Source organism: Cynocephalus volans, chromosome 1 (genome assembly GCF_027409185.1).
Source record: "Cynocephalus volans isolate mCynVol1 chromosome 1, mCynVol1.pri, whole genome shotgun sequence".
NCBI classification, from domain to species: Eukaryota; Metazoa; Chordata; class Mammalia; order Dermoptera; family Cynocephalidae; genus Cynocephalus; species Cynocephalus volans.
In genome coordinates, this window is record NC_084460.1 from 219,102,484 (window position 1) to 219,123,084 (window position 20,601).

At 38.5% G+C, this 20,601-nt stretch overlaps 1 protein-coding gene across 1 annotated transcript in view; it reads left to right on the plus strand.

Annotated features, from left to right (window-relative positions):
• Nucleotides 1–20,601, plus strand: part of LYPD6B (LY6/PLAUR domain containing 6B) — a 153,553-nt gene that overhangs the window by 123,278 nt on the left and 9,674 nt on the right. The window lies entirely within an intron of this gene.

The window sequence follows — 20,601 nt, forward strand, 5'->3', positions numbered from 1 at the left end:
CTCTTTAGGTCAAAGGTTTTTCTTATATTTTAAAACTCCACGGTGGTTATCCCAAGTGTTGACCACATAGTAGGTACTTTATATGGATTTGTTTAATAGACTTTTGATCTCTGATATTGTCCAAGTACCTACCATTTTTGGTGTACTGGCAGTAGAGGTCATTTCATCATCAGGAAGATACTTGAAATTCTGGCATTCTCCCAAAGCAAGATTGAAAGGATTTAAAATGGACATGGGGCTGGTGGGTTAGCTCAGTTGATTAGAGCATGGTGCTAATAGCACTAAGGTCCACAGTTCTATCCCTGTACTGGCCGGCCACCTAAAAATAAAAATAAAATGGATGTAGAAGACCTTAAGAAGCAGAGTAAATAAGTTGTTTGCGTGAGATACTCTCTTGAAAATTAATCCAAGTTGGAACTCAGTTTTAGGGCCAGTTAGAATGAGTCTAGCCGTCAGTCCTTTGAGTTAGTGTTCGTGTAAGCTTTCCAAAACTCTGGATGCCCACAACCGACAAGGAGGCCCACTGAGTAAGAAGCTTCCCAGACTATCAGAACTACTTTCTTACTCACTGAGGGGCTGCTGCTTCAGAAATAGCAAATAGCTCCTGATGGCTTCAAGACAGAGTCTGTATTTTAACAGTCCACATGGCTTTGAATTTAACTTTTTTCTAGTCAAATATGTTCCCTGAAAAAAGTTCTCATATTAAGTTACGTCCATTGTAAGGTGAATGCTCTTTGTGCTTCAGTAAGTGAATGACGAATACGTCCTCATGTGTGAAAATTATTTCATTTTGGATCACAGGGAAATACACCATTTTTTTAGATAACTAGAATACCTTCAGGAAATATGGTAAATATGTTGCAGTAAACTCTCATTAGGGAAATGGGCATGTCTCTTTTCCTTCATGAGCTACCACTGCCAAATGGTGTAGAAAGTTAAGTAAAAGCATACACGGGTTGCAATATTTTTATATACAACCACCTTCATTGGGCATTACATTCCTGAAGTTCTGGAATTTGTCTTGAAGGATTTCATAACCAAATCAAACTCATTAGAATGTTGATTGCTGCACTCTCGTTTTCCTGATGGAAGCTCCCGATTGGATGTCAGCTTGGTGCTTCTCTTCTGCACTTCCAACCTCGAGCTCTTTTTCTTTCTCATGTAGTCTTGCCACCTGTTTTGTTTGAGTTGACAATGAGAAACCAAATAATCACTGCTGTAAATATGTATGGAGCACTGGCCATGTGTCTTAGTCCCTGTCTTCTCAGCATGCCTATTTAGGTGTAGTGTGTGATATGCATGTCTCCTAGGCAAGCATTTTTTTCTTATTACTAAATGCATTGTCCCATAAAGTGCCCCTTAAAAGAAAATATGGCTTTGCTTTTATACTTCCTTTCTTCATTCCACAATATTCAGCAAACATTTGGGCCTCTGTTCTGTGCCAAGCCCATTGCTAGGGATGAAAGACCACTCCTGTCCTCAGGGAGCTTGTATGGTGTGAGAGAGACAGACGTCTCCTCTTGTGCACATGTTCTTCCTCCCAATCGAAGAATCTGGCGTCATGCCCTGGAACTGTTGTGTGGGTTTCTGGGGCATTCTGGAATTAAAGGCAAGGTTTTTTTCAGAGGAACAATTAAAGAAATCATGGAGGAGAATAATTAGGGTCTGGAGTCCCAAACTAGAACAATCTCACCTGGTCACCTAGCTGCAGAGATTGCCATCTGCTGACACACAGCCCACGGGTAGGAAGTGAGTGTTCTGGGCTGGCCAGGCCGCCTGCAAGCCGGGAGCATATCCCTGATTAGAGTAATTAGAGCAGCTTCCTGAGCCGGTTCATAATTTGCTTAATCACGCTCACTTCTCTTCTCTCAACTGTGGTTTTGGCTAAGGAAGTTTTAGGGGAGAAAATGCAGGGTCTGGGGGGAAAAAGAAAGGAAGCAATTAAGGAGAAAGAATTCAAATTGATTCTCCTCCCTAGTCAGTTTAGGGTTGGCAGAGAAGAAGGCAAATGACATCAGTGACCAGGTGTAAGTCTAAGGAGACTGATTTGGAAAATCAGTCCTTTGAGTCCTGTTTGGGTGAGAATTGAGATAACAAAAGGAAGCAGCTGGTAAATTCCAGAAACCTTTTTGTATAAGCCCAGAATTTGAATAATGCACTAAATGGAGTGTATTGCATATATTTAAATATTTATGTACAAATGGCTGTCATCTCTTAGCCTGCTCTGCCATCGTCCCATGACTTGATACAATTGTTTTCAAATGATCATTTTCCAGACACTAGAAAGGCATTGTACAGAAGAAGACAAGACAGGAAACCAAAGAAAATGCATGTGACTATTATAAATGAAATATGTCCATCACAGCAAACTATATTTAAGAAGTTTTGAAAGCAATATAGTGTAAGGGTTAAGATGGGAGAGTTTGGAATTGGACCTGAATTTAAATTCTACAATAATTCACTAGCTTTGTGACCTTGGGCAAATGACTTATCCCTTTTTCAAACTTCAAATTCCTCATGCGTAAGGTGGGGATGATAATAGTACCCACCTCACAAGGTGAGAATTAAATTAATTAATGGTGTCAGGTGCTTGACACTTATAAGCCCTCAATAAATGTTAGCTTAAGAAAGGAAGCTATTCTGCATGAGGGGGTATGGAGGAAATCATTAGAAAAATGTTGGAAAGTAATGTTCCCTGAGACTCAGCAGTGAACAGAATGATGCCTGGCAAATGGTAGGTTCCCCATAAATATTGGCTGAGTAACTGAATAAATGTGTATAAATTGGATTATTTTATGAAATTAATTAAAATGTTCATCTTAAATGAGGAAAGAATAAAAGGACTAACAGGTGAGGATTTTGAGTGTGACGAAGGTATATTATTCTAACTTTTAACCAGGAAAATGTTAGTTCCTTCATTTCTCATCACAGACACAGTATTTGGTTCCATTTTCTTCCCTAAGACCATATTATTTGGGGGAACATTTTTGTAGTGTTCTAGATTGTCTCTTCCTAGGTATAACATTTCCAGTTCCTTGGGCTCTCTTATTTGGATATTGTGAAGAAGAGACATTATGGGAGAGAGAAAAGCACACATTTCAACTGCTGACTATAAATGTTGTTTTCTCTCATTTACTTCTAGATCATGAGTTTAATATCCCCTTGAGATGGAATTTAGAGGCTCAGAGGTGCCAGATTCTGGAGTCTAACTGGAGTCACTGTTTTCCCATTTGTAAGCAGGCCCTATCCCAGCTCCCTGCTAAACTCTCTTGTTAAGCTGTGGCTGTTGGTTCTGCCTTTACAGTGTGTAGTGTCTTCCTCTGCTCCCGATGTTCCAAGTCCTTGCACCAAGGGTAAGGAAAGGGATTGACATTCTGTGCCCAACCCCAGATGCAAGTCATTATGCAGACAAGATGTGATGAATAAATACTGCCTTTGAAGGAAAATGAACAAATTTGCCAAAGAGAGAGTTGCAGTTCTGGGATCTCCTAGCTACAGGATTATGTAAATCACTCAACACTAGTAAAGTAGAAGTTATGAAAGTAAGTAATTTCCATTTGTAGCATAGCTAATTAGTGTAAGGAAAATGGTGACAGAGGATGTATTCCATAACTTCCCAGGAGGTAGCCCCAGAAGACTCACTCCAGAGATAGTTTTAAACATACTCACTTCTTTTTTTTTTTTTAAAGATGACCGGTAAGGGGATCTTAACCCTTGACTTGGTGTTGTCAGCACTACGCTCAGCCAGTGAGCGAACCGGCCATCCGTATATGGGATCCGAACCCGGGGCCTTGGTGTTATCAGCACCGCACTCTCCCGAGTGAGCCACGGGCCAGCCCTAAACATACTCACTTCTAAGATGTTACATATGGGCAGTTAATATTTATTGAGTTCTTCTTATCTTCCAGGCATTGCTGTAAGTTCTTGAGACAAACCAACCCACTCACTTGAGGTCATTATTTTTTATTATTATATAATTTTTACAGTGGGGAAACTGAGACACGGAGAAATTCAGTATCTTGCCCAGTGTTGTGCACTAACTTTTAAGACCTGACTCTACATGTAAGGAAACTGAAATGCAGAGAAATAGTCCAGGTATGGCAAGATATTTAGCTTGTTCACTAAGCTAAATAACAGGAATCCCCCCCCTGCCTGCCCCTCAGTGTATGTGCACAAGAAACTATTGCATCCTTTCTTATGGGAATGAGTCATACAGCCCCTCCTTACCTATGAATGAAGTGTTCATTCCAGGGACTAAAGGGTGAGGCTTCTCAGGCTCCTACTCAGCAGCCTGACATCTGGGACCTCAGAACCTCAAATGTAGTCACGAGAGATGTTGAGCTATTTCTAATATTTCAAAGAGCATAAAAGAAATTGTTCATTTAGGGGCTGATAAGAAGAATGCATATTCTGTATTTGTTGGATGAAATGTTTTGTAGAAATCTGCCAGGTCCAATTAATCTAAGGTATAGTTTAAATCCAGTGTTTGTTGATTTGTTACCTGGAAGATCTGTCCAATGCTGAGAGAGGGGTGTTCAGGTCACCCACAATTATCGTATTGGGGTCTTCCTCTTTCTTTAGGTCTAAGAGTGTTTGCTTTATGTATCTGGATGCTCCAGTGTTGGGTGCATATATATTTATTGTTGTTATGTCTTCTTGTTGGATAGATCCGTTTATCATTATATAGTGGCCTTTTTTGTCTCTTTTTATCGTTTTTGGTTTATATCTATTTTATCCGATATGAGAATAGCTACTCCTGCTCATTTTTGGTTTCCATTTGCATGGTATATCTTTTTCCATCCTTTCAATTTTAGTCTGTGCATTTTTTTTTTTTTCAGATGAGTTTCTTGAAGACAGCGTATAGTTGGGTCTAGTTTTTTAATCCCATCGGTCAGTCTGTATCTTTTGAATGTAGAGATCACATTTACATTTAGGGTTGTTATCAACAGATATTGTTTTACTCCTGTCATTTTATTGCTTTTTGTTTAGGTGTTTTAAATATCTTTTGTTCCTTTCTTCCTCTTTTTATTGTCTTCAATGTTAGTTAGATTTTTGAGGTGACATGATTTTGTTTCTTTCTCTTTTTCACTTGCATTTTTGTTTTAATGGTGGGTTTTGCTCTTTCTTGTGTATGATAGAGATTATCACTTTCTGGATTCCAGATGCAGAACTCCCTTGAGAATTTCTTGCAGGGCTGGTTGTGTGGTGGTGAACTCCCACCATTTTTGTTTATCTGGGAAATACTCCATTTCTCCCTCATTTTTGAAGGATAGCCTTGCTGGATATAGAATTCTAGGATAGCAATTTGGTTTCTTTTAGTATTTTGCATATATCATCCCAATTTCTTCTGGCCTGTAGGGTTTCAGTTGAGAAGTCTGCTGTTAGTCTGATGGTCTTCAGGCTGGGCCCCCAGTGGCATGCCAGATGCCTACCTTGGCTCCTGCTCTCGTGGTGGGAGGGGCTGCTCTGGGCTTCAGGCTGGGCCCCCAGTGGCACACAGGATGCTCACCTTGGCTCCTGCTTGGACGGTGGGAGGATCTGCCCTGGACTTAAGGCTGAGCCCCCCCCCCCCATTATGTGTTTTTAATCTTAAAAACGGGTAACTAATTATCATATTCTATATACAATTTAACTAAATCCTTCTAAACATAAAATCTGAAGTTTGGAATGGGGGCAAGACACAAATGGACCTTGGGAATAAAAAATATGAGTACCTGTTGGCCTGTAGCATAAGAGAGAAGCACTGCTAATAGCCAGGAAGTCAAAATGTGCTCTAATGGATATTAACCTTCTGTTCCAAAGGAAGGAAATGCTTCCTGACTGTTTATCTTCCTTACCTTCATTCTTAATTTGCTCTTATTTCAGCCAACTGTGAATATGTTCTTCCCAGGATCTTAGGGGACTTTACCAATGGAATTTGCAAAATGTAATTGGGATGGTGAATTGTTGGGTACCCCCACAGCAACCCTCAAAGGATGCATCTCAAAGCCAAACAAAAATGCTATTTTGTATTATCTGCTGTTGGATTTTCTAAGCCACTGGTCCATTAGAGAGAACTATAGAGCTTTAACTATATAATAGGTGTATAACCATAAACTACAGAGCAAATTAAATTATTTTGTCTTAATTTTTGAATATCATAGATTCAAACGGATTAAAAATCAAAACAGTGAAATGAAGCATACTCTGTTTCTTTCTTACTTCTGTTCCCTTATACTATATTTTTTACCCCTGCCACTCTACCTATACATCATCACTTTTATTAGTTTCCTGTATATTCTTTGAATAAATTTATGCATATGTGAGTAAATACATATATTTTTTATTCTGTTCTCTCTCTAACACAGAAGGTAACATATAATAGTCATATGTATGTGTTTATTCCTTTTAATGAACACTTGGGTTGTTTCCAGTTATTTGCTGCTACTAACTGCTGCAGTGAATATCATGGCAATATATCATTGCACTTAATGCAGTCCTACCTGTAGAAAAAATTCTCAGCAATAGGATTTTTGGGGGTCAAGGATAAATGCATTTGAAATTTTAGTAGTGTTGCCAAATTGCTCCTTAGGGAGCAATATTCTCTAAGCAAAATGAGGGTACATCAAAAAGTTCATGGAAAGATTTGTGTTATCTTTTAATTCTATTTTTCCACAAACTTTTTGAAGTACCCTTGTATATGAAAATTCCTGATTTCGTATGGTCTCCTCAAAAGAGAGTTTTAGAAAATATTTTCACCTATCAGATTGGCCAAAATCTAGAAGTTATGAAGTATAATTTTAATTTGAATTTTTCCTATTTGAAAAGATCTCAATTTTTCTCATGATGTTTAAGGCCCATTTTATTAACTTTTCTGTGAAATGTCTATTCATGTTCTTTACTGATTTTTCTGTTGGGTTTCTAATACTTTTCTTATTGGTTTTTAGTAGTTCTTTCCATATTAGTGAGATTATCTGTTATTTTGTCTGTGATATGAGTGGAAAATATTTTCCCCAGGTTGTTATTTGTTTCTTGACTTTGCTTATGGTGTATTTTTTTTGTTCTACAGAAGTTGTTTAATGTAGTTGAATTTATCAAACTTTAATTTTTATGCTTTCTGAGTTTTGAATCATAATTAGAAAGGCTTTTCCTTACTCTGAGGAAGTCACTCATCATATTTTTTTCTGATACTTAAAACTTTTTTTTTTTTTGGTCGTGGAAAATTTTAAGCATACACAAATTAGAGGAAATAATGTAATAGACTCCAGGTATCCATTATACAGCTTCAGCAGTTAGGAATATTTTGCTAATTTTGTTTTATCTATTCTTCCACCCATTTTGAGTATTTAAAGTAAACTCCAGACATCATATTATTTTCTTTATAAGTATATAAATATATTTTAATATGTAAGGATTTTTTAGAATATATTTTCTGTACCATTATTATACCAATAATTCCTTAAAATTATCTAATACCATTCTGTGCTCAAATTTTCTCTTCTGAAACTTTTGTGGCTTTGTTTTTTTGTCTGTAACAGTATGAGGTATGTATACAACCTTATTTTTTTCCTGACCAGTCTCCCAACTCAATTTCTTAAAGTCTGTCCTTACTTCACTGGTTTCAGAAGCCACATTTACCATATAACAAATTCCCATATGTGTTCGAGTCTATATTTGGATCTTCTATTCTGTTCCATTTGTCTGTCTACTCATATGCTAGTACTCTGTTTTAATTATTGGAGCATTAGAGAGCATTTTAATGTCTACTTGGACTAGTTATTACCCAAATGAAGTAGTAAATTGTCTACTCCAATTCATGCTATATAAAAATGGCAGAAAATTGTAATTTACAGTCCAGCCTCCTCACATCAGGCAGAGGCCTGTTGATTTGGAAATTGACAATATAGGAATGGTAATTGAATGTGTAGCAGTGAATGTGATCCCTAAGGAAAGTACTAGTAATAACATATTGTATAAGATACTACAGGAAAGTAAATAGTAATAACATAAAAGCCTGAAACTTGGGACAGGTGGGAGGAGGAAGAGGAACCAGCAAAGGAAAAAGGCTATGTTTTTGGTGGTTGAAGTTCACTTCTCCATTGGAAATAGCCAATTCTGATTCTTCAGCAAAGTCAAAAAGGCCTCGAGTAGAGAAGGCTGAAATATTTGCTGTATGCCATACTGTGGCAAACTGATGAGAGACAGCAGTGAGCTGTGGAGAAGCAAGATCCCAGGTAAAGTGTGTCAGGGAGGACACACTCTGGGCTCTGCGCAGGTCTGGACAGGAAGTAACCCTGAACCCCAAGGCTGCTTGTGTGCTGGCTTGTGTCTCTGAAGACATGAGAACGAACCCTGACATGAGCTTCCCAGGAAACAGATGAAGGTATGTTATTCTCAGCCTTCTTTCCAGGAGACAGTACTAAATCCACCTGACAACATATCTTTACTGAAAAGATTTGAGAGAAGTGATTTCTAATACCAAGTTATTGTAGGAAAGACATCTGAAATGTTTAACAGGGGCATACAATAATCACTTCTTTTCTTTGAAATGCTCACATCTGCTAGACTGTCGACACCTTCACCAAAGCCCAGAGAATGATCAGGTGGTCAAAACATGGTGAAAGGTGGAGAAACTGAACCCGGGATTATTGCATTATGACTTCATTCCCCTGCAGACATCCTTAATAACCTTTGGCACAGCCTGTAACCTCCTCATCCCTAACTTCTTCCTTATATCCTCCTGATGATCACACGGCGATTACCTCACAGGGATGTGGGGAGGATTAATTAGTTTCAGATGGGAAAGTTCTTTGAAGATGAATCATGTGGTATAGTGAATGTGCTTATTTGAGGTTTCACAGCCCTTCAACTGGGATAACTGCCCACTGCCCAAATCCAGACTCTAAAGGGTAAATGGAAATTGTTCTGCCTCAGAGTGAGGGGAATGGACTTTGCAAACTGAATGAATGGGTGAAGTCAACCTTATCCAAGCATTTAGTCAACGATTACTTACTGAATATCTACCCTGTATAAACTGTCATGGGCAGCCATGGGGGGTGGTTGGGTTGAGGTTAAGTCAGGGAGTGATGAGCCCTGAAGTGTAGGCACCATGCTCGCTGCTGGAGTGATTATTACCCATAGGTGGAAGACATTATGTGTCTTTCAGAACTGTGACTCGTGGATTAGAAGGCGCCATCAGTCCACTTGAGCATCGGTCACAGGCGGCTCCGCATGTGGCACACTGTGGGTAATAAGCAGACCATCGCTGCTTCCTCAGTCCTCTCACCTTCCAGGTGCCACCCTTACCAAATCCACAGCCAGTCTTCTCTCTTAGGTAATTTTAGCTAAGATAATCTTTGCATCTTTTAACAAAAAAGGAACAAAAAAGAGAAGAATCCCTTTTCTGGCCTCTTTGGCTTTTGTCGTTACATTCCACTATTTTAGAAATTACATTCAAGGTGTGCTTTACATTAAGCAGAAGGTAAAAAGGGATATTTTGGGCATTATCAAAGAATACTTCGTCTGCCAATGAGGAGTTTATGGTCTGGAAATTGGTACAGATTATGGATGAGATTTCAATGTGCGTATCAAGCTGAACTTTTTTTACATTTTTTCTTTTCTGTTGAGGTGTCCTTGAGTGAGGGTAGCAGGGAGTGGAGGAGGGGGAGAAGGAGGAAGAGGAAAGAAAATGAAGAAAGATGGTAAAGGAATTCTGGCCTGGGGGGGTGGGGAGTAGGTACAAATAAATTTGGAAGGTGAAGTAAAAGGCTTCCCTGGGCAAGTAAGGCTCCTGAGAACATTGTCCCAGTGAGAAGGTTTGGGTCTGCAAGATGAGAGGTCACCAGAAGAATAACCAGATGGCAGTTCAGGAGGTTCTTAATTTAAGTGTGAAGCTCAATGTTGTTTCTTGAAATACAAGGTCTTAGGAAGGAAACTATAGGGCAAAGCACCACTGCATTAATAGGGATTCCAGTTTTCAGTGAATTCATTATCTCCAAATAAACTTACATCTCTGTGCAGATATTTATAGGCACTATAATGCAATAACAGAGTGCAGCCCTGAATATTCTACAGCTTCAGTGGGCTTCAGTGCTATGTCCATCACAATATGTGTTCATTTTTCTCAGCTTTTATTGAAGTTCAAGAATCTTACCCATCTCTCTCTGTTGATTTAATGATGTGCTTCAGTGATGGTAGGAGCAGAAAAAGCTAAATTTTGGTGGGTTGTAATATTTGCATGATATTATAAAATATTCTTCAATCAGATTTATCTTCTGGTATAGTGCTCATTTTCATACTAAAGTCCTCTTTCTTACTCTGATTTGTTTGTAGCATAAATCCAGGTGTTGGTTTCCTGTAACTTAAGAGATCATAATGACTGCTCTTTTTTGTTACTAATAAAGAGGCTGAAGCTGCTCCTGTACTGGCTCTGCTGTCAAAAGCCATGACACTTTGGCCCAGAGTGGCTTTCTATTGGTGTTTTGAGACTGGAATCAAGGCTCAGTCAGGGTCCTGGCCCAGATAAGGTGGCATAGTCAAATTGGTGTTTACAATTGTGTGGGCTAGATTTAGGGAAACCAGTAAGGGACAGTATAGGACCCCAGAGTTAGCAACGGACTCAGGCATTTCCACCACAACCTAGGCTTGAAGGACAGGAGGAGAAAATGGTTACCAGCATCCAGGAGATGGTAGTCGAGGAGTCAGCCACCTTTCAGGAGCCATGGGACACCGAAATGAACAATCAAAGTGTAAATGACAATTCTGTTGGTAGAAAAGATGAGAAAACTTATTTTTATTTAGCAATGCCTGAAGTGTGTGAGATCTTTAAGCACTTCGAGGCGTTTAGCCTGGCTCCAACATGGACTGAAACTTGCTCTGCCCAATCCATTGCTAAGCAAGGAAGGACAGTCTTGGGTCCACAAACTAGCTCCAAGCTCTTTTCAGGCTACAGACTAACCCTGGATGGGAGGAGACACAGAAAGGTTTTGTGAATGAGAAATATTTGAATTGGCCTTTCAAAGCAGAATTAGAAATATGACACATACCCGAAGCAGCGAAACAATGATTCGATGAAAGTGCAGAGCCTGTTGCTTTTTAAAACAAATGCTATGGGAACTACTGCATGTTATTTATGAGTACAGGCAAAGGACATAGATTTCTCAGAAAACCGATAAATGGAAATGCTCTAGTGAGTCCTAAATAGTGTTCCCACATACATATATTCTACAGTAGTTTTCCTTAAATTGGTCTTCAGAGAAATTTTACATCCTGCCCTCATATGTGCTCAGATAATCATAGAATTTGAGAGCTGATAATATGTATATTGAATTTCAGTCTTAAATCTTTTCAGATATTGTATGATCTTAATGACGTTGGCTAGTAGGGTAATCCATAGAGGAAAAAGAAATCTCTACATTTAGCTTTCTAATTGATTTAATAATTAATGGCAACAAGTAGAGATGTATTATTTATTCTCCTTTAATTCCCATAACAACTTTCTGTAAAATAGATATTTAAAAATCTCTGTTTTACTGATAGGGAAACTGAGTCTCAGAGCAATTGAGTGATCGGCTAGAGATAGTAGCTGCTGGAAGTGACAAAAGCAATTTGCATCCAGGCCTGAGGGTCTCCAAAGGCTGTTTTTTTCCCCATTATACTAGACAGCATTTATATCTGACTTTACCCTTGTGGGATCATGAGCTACATTGTGAATCATCGAATGTACTTTTCATGTTGCAATTAAAACACTATTTAATGCACATAATTTTTCAGTTTCCTCTGGGAATATGAAATTATGCACATGTATATCTTTATATATGTACATTTCCTCCTGCTCCAAGTGGTAATAGTGACAATTTATAGAGCAAGTGACACACTATAACTTTGTTATATATGTGGAATGCAGAAATTTTTTATTAGGATTGCTTTTATAAGCTTGTCAGCTTCCAGAGAGGTCTTTGAATAATCTGTTCTGGATTTTGTGACTATGCAAAAAGTCAGCATGATGTTCTTTTGCCATAGCTTGCAGTTTATTGTTGGTTTTTAAATGCCCTCCTGTTTCAAAATGATACTTACAACATGTTCTTTACTTGTGCAATGTACTTTGGGTGTAGAACCAAGAATAAAGTTGAGCTAGTGGAGCTCTGTAAACAATGGCCGGTGAAGTAAAATCCTAGGACTGAAGACAGGACAGATGCATAGTAACAATTCTGCATCCTGAAGCTCTCTCAGTTGAAAGCTAACCATGTAGGTTCTAAAAGCAGCTGAGATGATTGGCAATGAGGGATCTTCAGAAAGTTCATGGAAAGATTTGTATTATCTTTTAATTCTATTTTTCTATGAACTTTTTGAATTACCCTCACACAGTCTCTTAAACAGAGTTCTAGGGACACTTTTACAACCAGGCCCATAGTGCTTAAGCAATTAATTCATTAAATAAAATATATGTATATAAGTGCATATGCACATACAGATGTACATATATGTATGCAGGTATACATATGTACATACACTTACACAATGCATATCTAAATGAATTTATTGTCTAAGATTTCTGCTTTGGTATATTCTGTCGTATTAGAATATACACAGAGATATTTCAAATGAGAAATATATCTGTGTGAACACTTTATTTATTTTATTTATTTATTTTTATAAAGATGACCAGTAAGGGGATCTCAACGCTCAACTTGGTGGTGTCAGCACCACACTCTCCCAAGTGAGCTAACCAGCCATCCCTATACAGGGATCCGAACCCTTGGCCTTCATGTTATCAGCACCACACTGTCCCGAGTGAGCCACGGGCCAGCCCTGAACACTTTATTTTTATGGTCATCTTCCTATGTCAGCTGAGGTTAAATGAAATCAGAACTGCTAGCCATCACCTTACACACCAAATGACCCTGAAAGCTAAGTTTCCTCAATTGATTTCTGCATTTCATGTATTAGAGAGGGCACCTTTGGCATGATCTACTTCTTAGCCAGCTGTTGGACGTTCAGCCTCGATTTCTATTATGAGAGCTTTGATTGGTTATCACAAGAAATGAGTTCAGTAAAGCAAGCAGGGATGTGGAACAAATAAAAGCAATGTCTTTCGTGCCCAGCCTTTGTTGCTGCTGGGCTTATATCCATGCAGTTCTGCTAGTAGAATTGTTCATTAATAGCACCCAACAGCTGTGTGCCTCCAGCTCTACTGCAGAAATCCTGTCCAGTTATTATCTTTCTCTCAAATTTAAAGACACCCCTCTCTCATGGAAAAGAAAGAAAAAACTTTCATTTACCTACCTGATAGGAGAAGTATCTCTATAGAATTACCTTTCAGTATTATACCCTTGGCTTTTTTAAAGAAATGGCCAAATGAAGCATGCATTTAGAGCTCTTCCAAACAAATTTCTAGCATTTCCCATATGGTGTTTGGTGCCCTCTGTATGACCTCATAGGACACTTTAATTTGAGAATTGATTTATAGGAAGAGTTTCCTTTTCTCTAATAATGAGAATTAGTGTGTCCCACTGTGTTTCCGTTGGCATCTAGGAAGCACAGAGCAAAAGGCAGCACACAGCAAAGGACACCGTTCATGGAAGGAGACAGGATCTTTACTATCCTTTTATCCAGTATGGTTTTTTATCCAGTATACTAAGAGCTCAAATGCAGAAATGACTTGGCATAAGCCTCCTAAAAATCATTTATGGAAGCAAACTGGGTAAAAATGACTCCACCTATGTGAAGGATACTCTCAGATTCAATCAACACATTTTTATTTGGTTTCTACCATTTGTTCAAATAGTTCAGTAAATCATGACAAACCAATCTTGATTCTTTTTAAAGGGAGTCCAGTTTCTAATTCCTAAACAGACAAGCTTTTTAATCTTGTCCATGTAGAGTTCTTACCATCTTATCCCTTGGTGTCATGGAAGCCTTCTCAAAAAAGATGTAAAGTTATGTCTTTGACAAAAATGCAGCTGAAAGGCTATTACTTTGGAAGTGTCTTTTAGCTTTTTCTTAAAATTTGAATCACATTTAAAAAGATGTCTTTAAAATTGATCAGACTATTTCTCCATCCAAATTACACACTTATCAGCCCTGTATTAATTCATGATTAAATTTAAAAGTAATTTGCATAATGAAATTACTCTAACATCAGCTTTGTTCTAGACATTCTCTTTGATTGGGTTGCATATAGTAGAAAAACTTCTGCCTTTAGCATTGCAAAATGTACAGCTTTATGCTTAAAAATGAGATACTCATTTCTATGAGGTTTTGTCCTATGTTTGATGAAATCTTTTTTTAAGTTTGTATTTGAAGCAGTGTAGCAGGAATCTGAAATATTATGGGAATACTGTATTACATTTATGACTCTCTATGGCATAATTGGAATTCCTCATTAATCTCCTTCTGTAAAAATCACAGCATATTAGAAGTAGAAGGGACCTTGGCACTCATTCACTCCAACTTCCCATTTAGTTGCAATAGAGAGAATTTTTGAATCCTCTTAGGAAATGAGTACATAGAACTCAGTGCTGTTTACCAGATTTGGTCTAGCTGGTATGGAATGGGGTCGGACAATTACATCCCTTGATCTGGTCTCCATTCTGCTAATGATGTCTACAGAAGGAGGAGGGAAGGAAAGCTGGGGAAGCAGGCACCCCAGATTTCTTGAACACCATCTAAGTCAAAGGTGTCTTCTTACGTAATTGCACTCCATTCCACCTACAGCTTAGAAAAGTTACTTACATGGCTCTAAATCTCACTTTTATTATTGGCAAGTGGAGACAATACTCCTTAACTCTGTGTTGGTAAATGTAAGACCAGAATTCTATTGCAGGTCTTTCTGAATCTAAAGCCCATTGTTTTCTTCCTGTCAAAGATGATTGTATTAAATCTCATCAGTCACATCTTACCAGTAGCTCATATTGACTTTTTGGTCTCAATAATTTATGAAAGCATGGGGACTATGTCTCTCTTATTCACTGTTGTGTACTAAGTGCTCAGTGCAATCCTTGATATAAGTGTATGACTTACCATTGCACTACTTTCAAGTTTTGGACAAGCTGTAATGAAGGCTAACTCATGATTCTGCTTTTCCCTATTGAATGTTATTATCCAAGGGTAAAGTCTGTGATGCTCCATGGATATTTTTTATTTTCAGATCAAGATGATGGATTGACCATAAGCTAAATGTCTTTCTTGTATTCTGTGTCAAGTGCATAAAATGCATGATTAAATATCTTTAAAATTAAAATATTCATATTTAAACTTGGGGGGAAAAGAAACCTCCGTGTACCAAAAATAGATAGAGAACACATCAGAGAAGGTAGAAACTGAAGCCTTAGCAACTGGGCTCTCAATACCCAGCAAAGATTAGGAACTGAAACCTCAGATCCCCTGCAAGGAAGGGAGCTAGAACCCAATATCCACATAAATCTCACAAACACTCTTCTACATTTAATGGGAATCAGACTATCTCCACTCACCAACCTGGCCAAACAGCCAGAAACAAGTAGCACAGCCCTTGTGGATGGCAAAGTTTTCTGGCAAATTTCCCCTTTTCCAAGGAGTGTTTTTGTCTATTCCATTCTTTCTGAGTTAAATTTCAGCACTCATTTTGAATTTCCACTTTGCCTTCTACACTTTTTACAAGGGAAGGCAGGCCTATTAAAGATTGTCATTAAAGTGTCTTACTGTGGGATAAGTGGTGCTTGCAGAAAGGTGTGAATGTGAGTGTTGATAGGCATGTTAGGCTTAGTAGAGCTGTTTCCCTTCCATTATCTATTTCATTTGTTTTATTGGCAGTTGAAGTTGGCTTTGTGCTTGCTGACGCATTTTTAGCGATTGTGCAAAAAATGCTAGTATTTACCAGCTCTGTTTTGTCTCTTCTCTTTCAGATCTCCTATTGAGTCCATCATTTCTTTAACTCTGATCACGCTGTCACAACCTTTGTTGTACTTGCTAAGAAAGGCACTCCTTATAGGTCACAGCTAATGATGTTCGTTCTATTTCAGAAAGTATTTACTGAGTATCTGAGTATCTACCCTGTGCTGAGCATGGTCCTGGGGAATATGAAAGAATAATGTTGGTAATTTTCCTTTTATGATGTCAAAGATGTGCTCCTTCTTGAGGCCCCCACCGACTTTTCACATTTTCCTTGGAAGCATGAAATGCCACGTGTAGGGTGATATGAATACCAGGGATCTGATCTGGGAAATAGTCATGCTTCTGAGCCAAGTGCCGTGTAAGTCCTTTATTCTGGTCAGTAGTGGGTCAAAGTCTCTGGGGGGAGTCCTAAATTTACAAATCTGGCTACCTACTATTCTCTAGAATGCCTGAGAGTGCCCATCCCTGCTGTTTCCCTACAAATATGCTTTGCAGAAATACTTTTCCTGGCAAAGAAGCACTCTGCCTTCTGGAGCAAGTATTAATATACCTTCCAAAGAGAGGACTCATAAAACACAGGGAAATCCAGCACCATAGGTTAGGGGTTTCTGACTAGGCCTACTCTCTGTGAGATATGGACAAAGGGAATAAGCTGTGTTTAGGAAAGAATGTTTTGAGTTACCCTTGAGTTTGAGGAGTGTGGACCAGATAGCAAATGTATATGTGGAATTTTTTCTCTTAGTGTCAAAATATGAAAGTGTCTAAGTCACAGGAAGCCAAATCATTACAGCTGCTTTTAACCATTATGTGGGTCTCAGATTCCTTTGAGATACTCCACCCAGAGGGAAAAACTGTCTAGACACACAGTTTTGCAAATAACCTGAGGAAGCTCATGGTCATTCCTCTCTCCATATGAAGAAGTGCTCCGTGTGATGGCCTTGGAGAAACTAACCCCAATGGTTTAGTCTAACTTATATTAAAAATTTTTTTTCCCTCTGGAACAAAATATAAGCTCTACTGTAACCTTGTTGTACAACAAAGACTGCGATGAGAGCCTATTCAGCAAAGTCTCAGCAAATAATTTTTAGTTCAGAGTCTCCATGAAATGGTTCTAAATGTAAAACAACTCTCAGATACTATAATTAGTCATTTACCTTTTCATTTATTCTAATGTCTTTTGGTTTTGAAAAATAAAACAGTCATGTTAACACAAACTTATACACTGAAGAATAAGTAGAGATAGATATAGGTCCTTGAGGAGAAGCAGTATATGGTAAGAGATTAGAGAGCATGCTCTGGAAATAGGAGACATTTTTATTTAGCTCTTTCCTCATCTGACAAATAAAACCTTTGCAGTTTTGGAGAATTTTGATAGAATAAGTCTATGATGTTTTAGCTAAAAATGGAAATGAAAATATATTTTGTTTATATGGAAACAATATTCTTTAGGTTTACTTTTCACCAGTTTTCAAATTTAGTAGGCCAGAGTGCACTACATGGAGATTTTTTGAGGGGGTGCTATGTTCCAGGCAATGTGCTAGGATCTTTATATTTATTTGCCTCTAAACCTCAATGTCCTTAGCTGTACAACAGTTATGACACCTACAGTGCTGTTGTGAGGGATGGAGAAACCAAAAAAGTCCAGTCCTTGGTTTTGTTGATTCAGTTGTTTTTAAGTTGTCTATCATCCATTCATTTATTCATTCAGAGAAACCTCTGTGGTGTATCTGAATTCCATATTTCTTTATATTCACTATCATTAGTATTCCTTTATTCCAGGAGCTAGAAATAAGGCTAGAAATTTGGGACCAATTATTCTGTAGAGACAAAGCATTCTTGATATTTTGATATTTTTCAAAATTAGATAAATTAAACAATTTCTTGATTTTGCTAGATCCAAAACCCTTGCCATGGCCTGTAAGTGCTTGTGTGATCTGGCTGCACTGATTCCCTGACTCTGTCTGTCCCCACCCCACTGCATGCTCCACACTGGCTGCTTTTGGAGTCCCCCACTCCACACTCCGAATAAGGCAAGCTTCTTCCCATCTTAGGACCTTGGTGGCTTTTCCCTTGATTCATTGCTTGGCTGATTCATTCTTATTATTTAATTTGCCTGCTCAAATCTCATCTGTTCAGAGAGATATACTGGGGCCACATGTATGTAAAGCAGCTCCTTCTGTTCACTAGCATATAACCTTATTGTATTTCCTTTGTGGAATTTATGACTATTGGAAATTAGGTTTTTCTATGTGTATTGCCTATCTTCTCCCTCTAAAACACAATTGGCATGACAGAAAAGATGTTGGAGAGTCAGTGATAACAATGTCTATTATGTACTAGGTGTCAAAAATGACATGTCGAATGAATGAATGGGCTTTTGTCTCACACTGAGGTTACATGAGGAAAACCAGGGATTTGGACTTATGATTCCAAACTGCAGGTTTGTACATAATAGTAAATGCTTACTTACTAAGAGTTAGCAAAATTCTGGCACATAGCTAATTAGATAGTTCAAGTGCTTTAAATACTTCAGGCATTAACTAATTTAATTTCTACAACCCTGTGAATTAGATATCCTTACTCCCATTTTATAGATGAAAAAACTGTGGTACAGAGAAGGTAAAGAACTCACACCAATCTTTACAAACAGCAGGTTTGGAAGCAGGTATTTGAGCCAATTGCCTCTCACTGCCAAACAGTGCTCAGTAAGTAAAGCTTTCATCATGCGCTCAGTGCTCAGATGAGTGCTTCCTGTGCATTGTGTCACTCCGTCCTCACTTCAAATCTAGGATGTAAGTACTGTCTTTATGTCTGTTCTACAGATGGGGAAGCTGAGGCTTGGAAGGTTTCAGCGACTTGTCTGAGGTCCCATAGTTGCTTAGTGGTGGAAAAGGGACTTGAATGTAGACAATGCAACTCTGAAATCACCTAATCTCAGGCATCGTCTTCATATTACAAGAACTCTTGTGGATTGCTATTGGAACACAGTCATTCTGAGGTTTGTGAAAGAGTGATTAGTTTCCCATACTCAAAGGGTCTCCACTGGTGGAAAGAAGGGGTATCCGTTACTTCACTACAGATTCATAATGACTATGGAATAGACCAACTCAGAGAAATGTGTAGGAGAAGCAGAATTTATATCAGTATAACCACTTGACTGTAAGAATAATATAGTGGGATAAATGTTCATTTCTTTAGAAAGAGCATAAGAACAGAATTTAGAGGTTCAGTAACTAAGAAAGGTCCATCTTGATTTCTAAAATGAGCCAGGAAAGAATCATAAATAGTTTTTTTATATCATTAGGTCTGATTATATACTGAGCTGGAATGCAGTGTATAAAGTTTAGGGCTATTTTTTTTTTAAACACTGTGTACTTCCTTAGTGACTCAGTCCTATCAGTGACAAAAGCCACATATAGGGGTGATATGAAGTTGTGGCTACATTTTGGGATGGAATATTCAGTTCCATCTTCATAAGTATGCATTATTAACCACATGTGCAGAACCAGTATACTCACAACCCAAGAGGAGGAAGTAAAATCCCTAAAATCAACGCATCATTACACTGGCTTCAAATAAAATGTCCATGTGAGAGATTATGCTCATATATGCAGAGATCAAAGCTTTTTTCTTTGAAAAATTCCCTAAACCACTGAGACCAGTTGACTCAGCAAAAAGAAAATGAGTTCAGCCAGTGATATTAAACTCTAATATTTCAACATTTTCACAGAACCTGTATTAGGAGTGCTTTTACATACACAATCCTATGTGATCCTATCTGAGTCTGTATTGGAGCTCACAATTACCCAAACGTGTGTGCAGCATGGGTATTATTGAGCCACTTTACAGATGAGGAAATGGAGGTTAATAGGGTTTAAAGAGCTTGCTCAAGGTCAGGCAGCTAGTAAACAGCAGAGCCAGCACCTGAACCAAAGTCTTTGGACTACAAGTTACATACTTTTTCTGCTGTCCACACCTCCCCCTCGGCAGAGAGAACCTGTCAGTGGTGATAGAGATTTTCTTATTACCAGGTCTGCTTCTGAAGATTAGAACCTATGAGGCTTAAGACGTCATATCTTTTGCTCAGTGCTATATGCATGTGTGTCTGTTGTTTCCTTGGGTTTCACCACTGCCTATAAAGTCCATGAAGGCAGTGAGTAGTATTTGTGAATCAGGACTAACATTAGGTTTTTGGCTTTTCAAACAACATTTATTGTGTTTCTTTTGGAACCTCCTTGCAGCTTCTCTTTGCATCCAGCTTGACAGGGACATAGTGTGGGGCTGGCATTTCGCAGTGACTCTTGTTTCTCTTCTCTGTGTGCTCTGGAGTGCAGTGAAGATATTATTTTTCAGACTAATTGCCCTTTTACCCACTGTCCCTTCCACTGCTCCCACTTTTATTGTTTCAGGTTTTGAAAGAGTTGTAAAATTGCTCAAACATTAGAGTTTACTCAGGGAATGGATTTGACAGATAGGTGGTCTGGTGACTTCAGCCAAACCTGCTTCAGAACCACGGTTGATTTAGGAGAGGTGATTCGGCATGAAGGAAACCAGCTAGCCTCAGCCACCGATGGAATGGGGCACGGCCAGGCTGGTACTGTTGGCTGCTTGTTCTTCCTGAACCCGAGAGGCCACTGGGCATCCTGCTAAAGCTCAGCTGGCTGGTGCAGAGGCCTGACCAGTAGAAGGCAGTAATTACTTAACTTTCATCTGATCATGAAAAATTCAGCTTACTCGCAGGTACTAGCC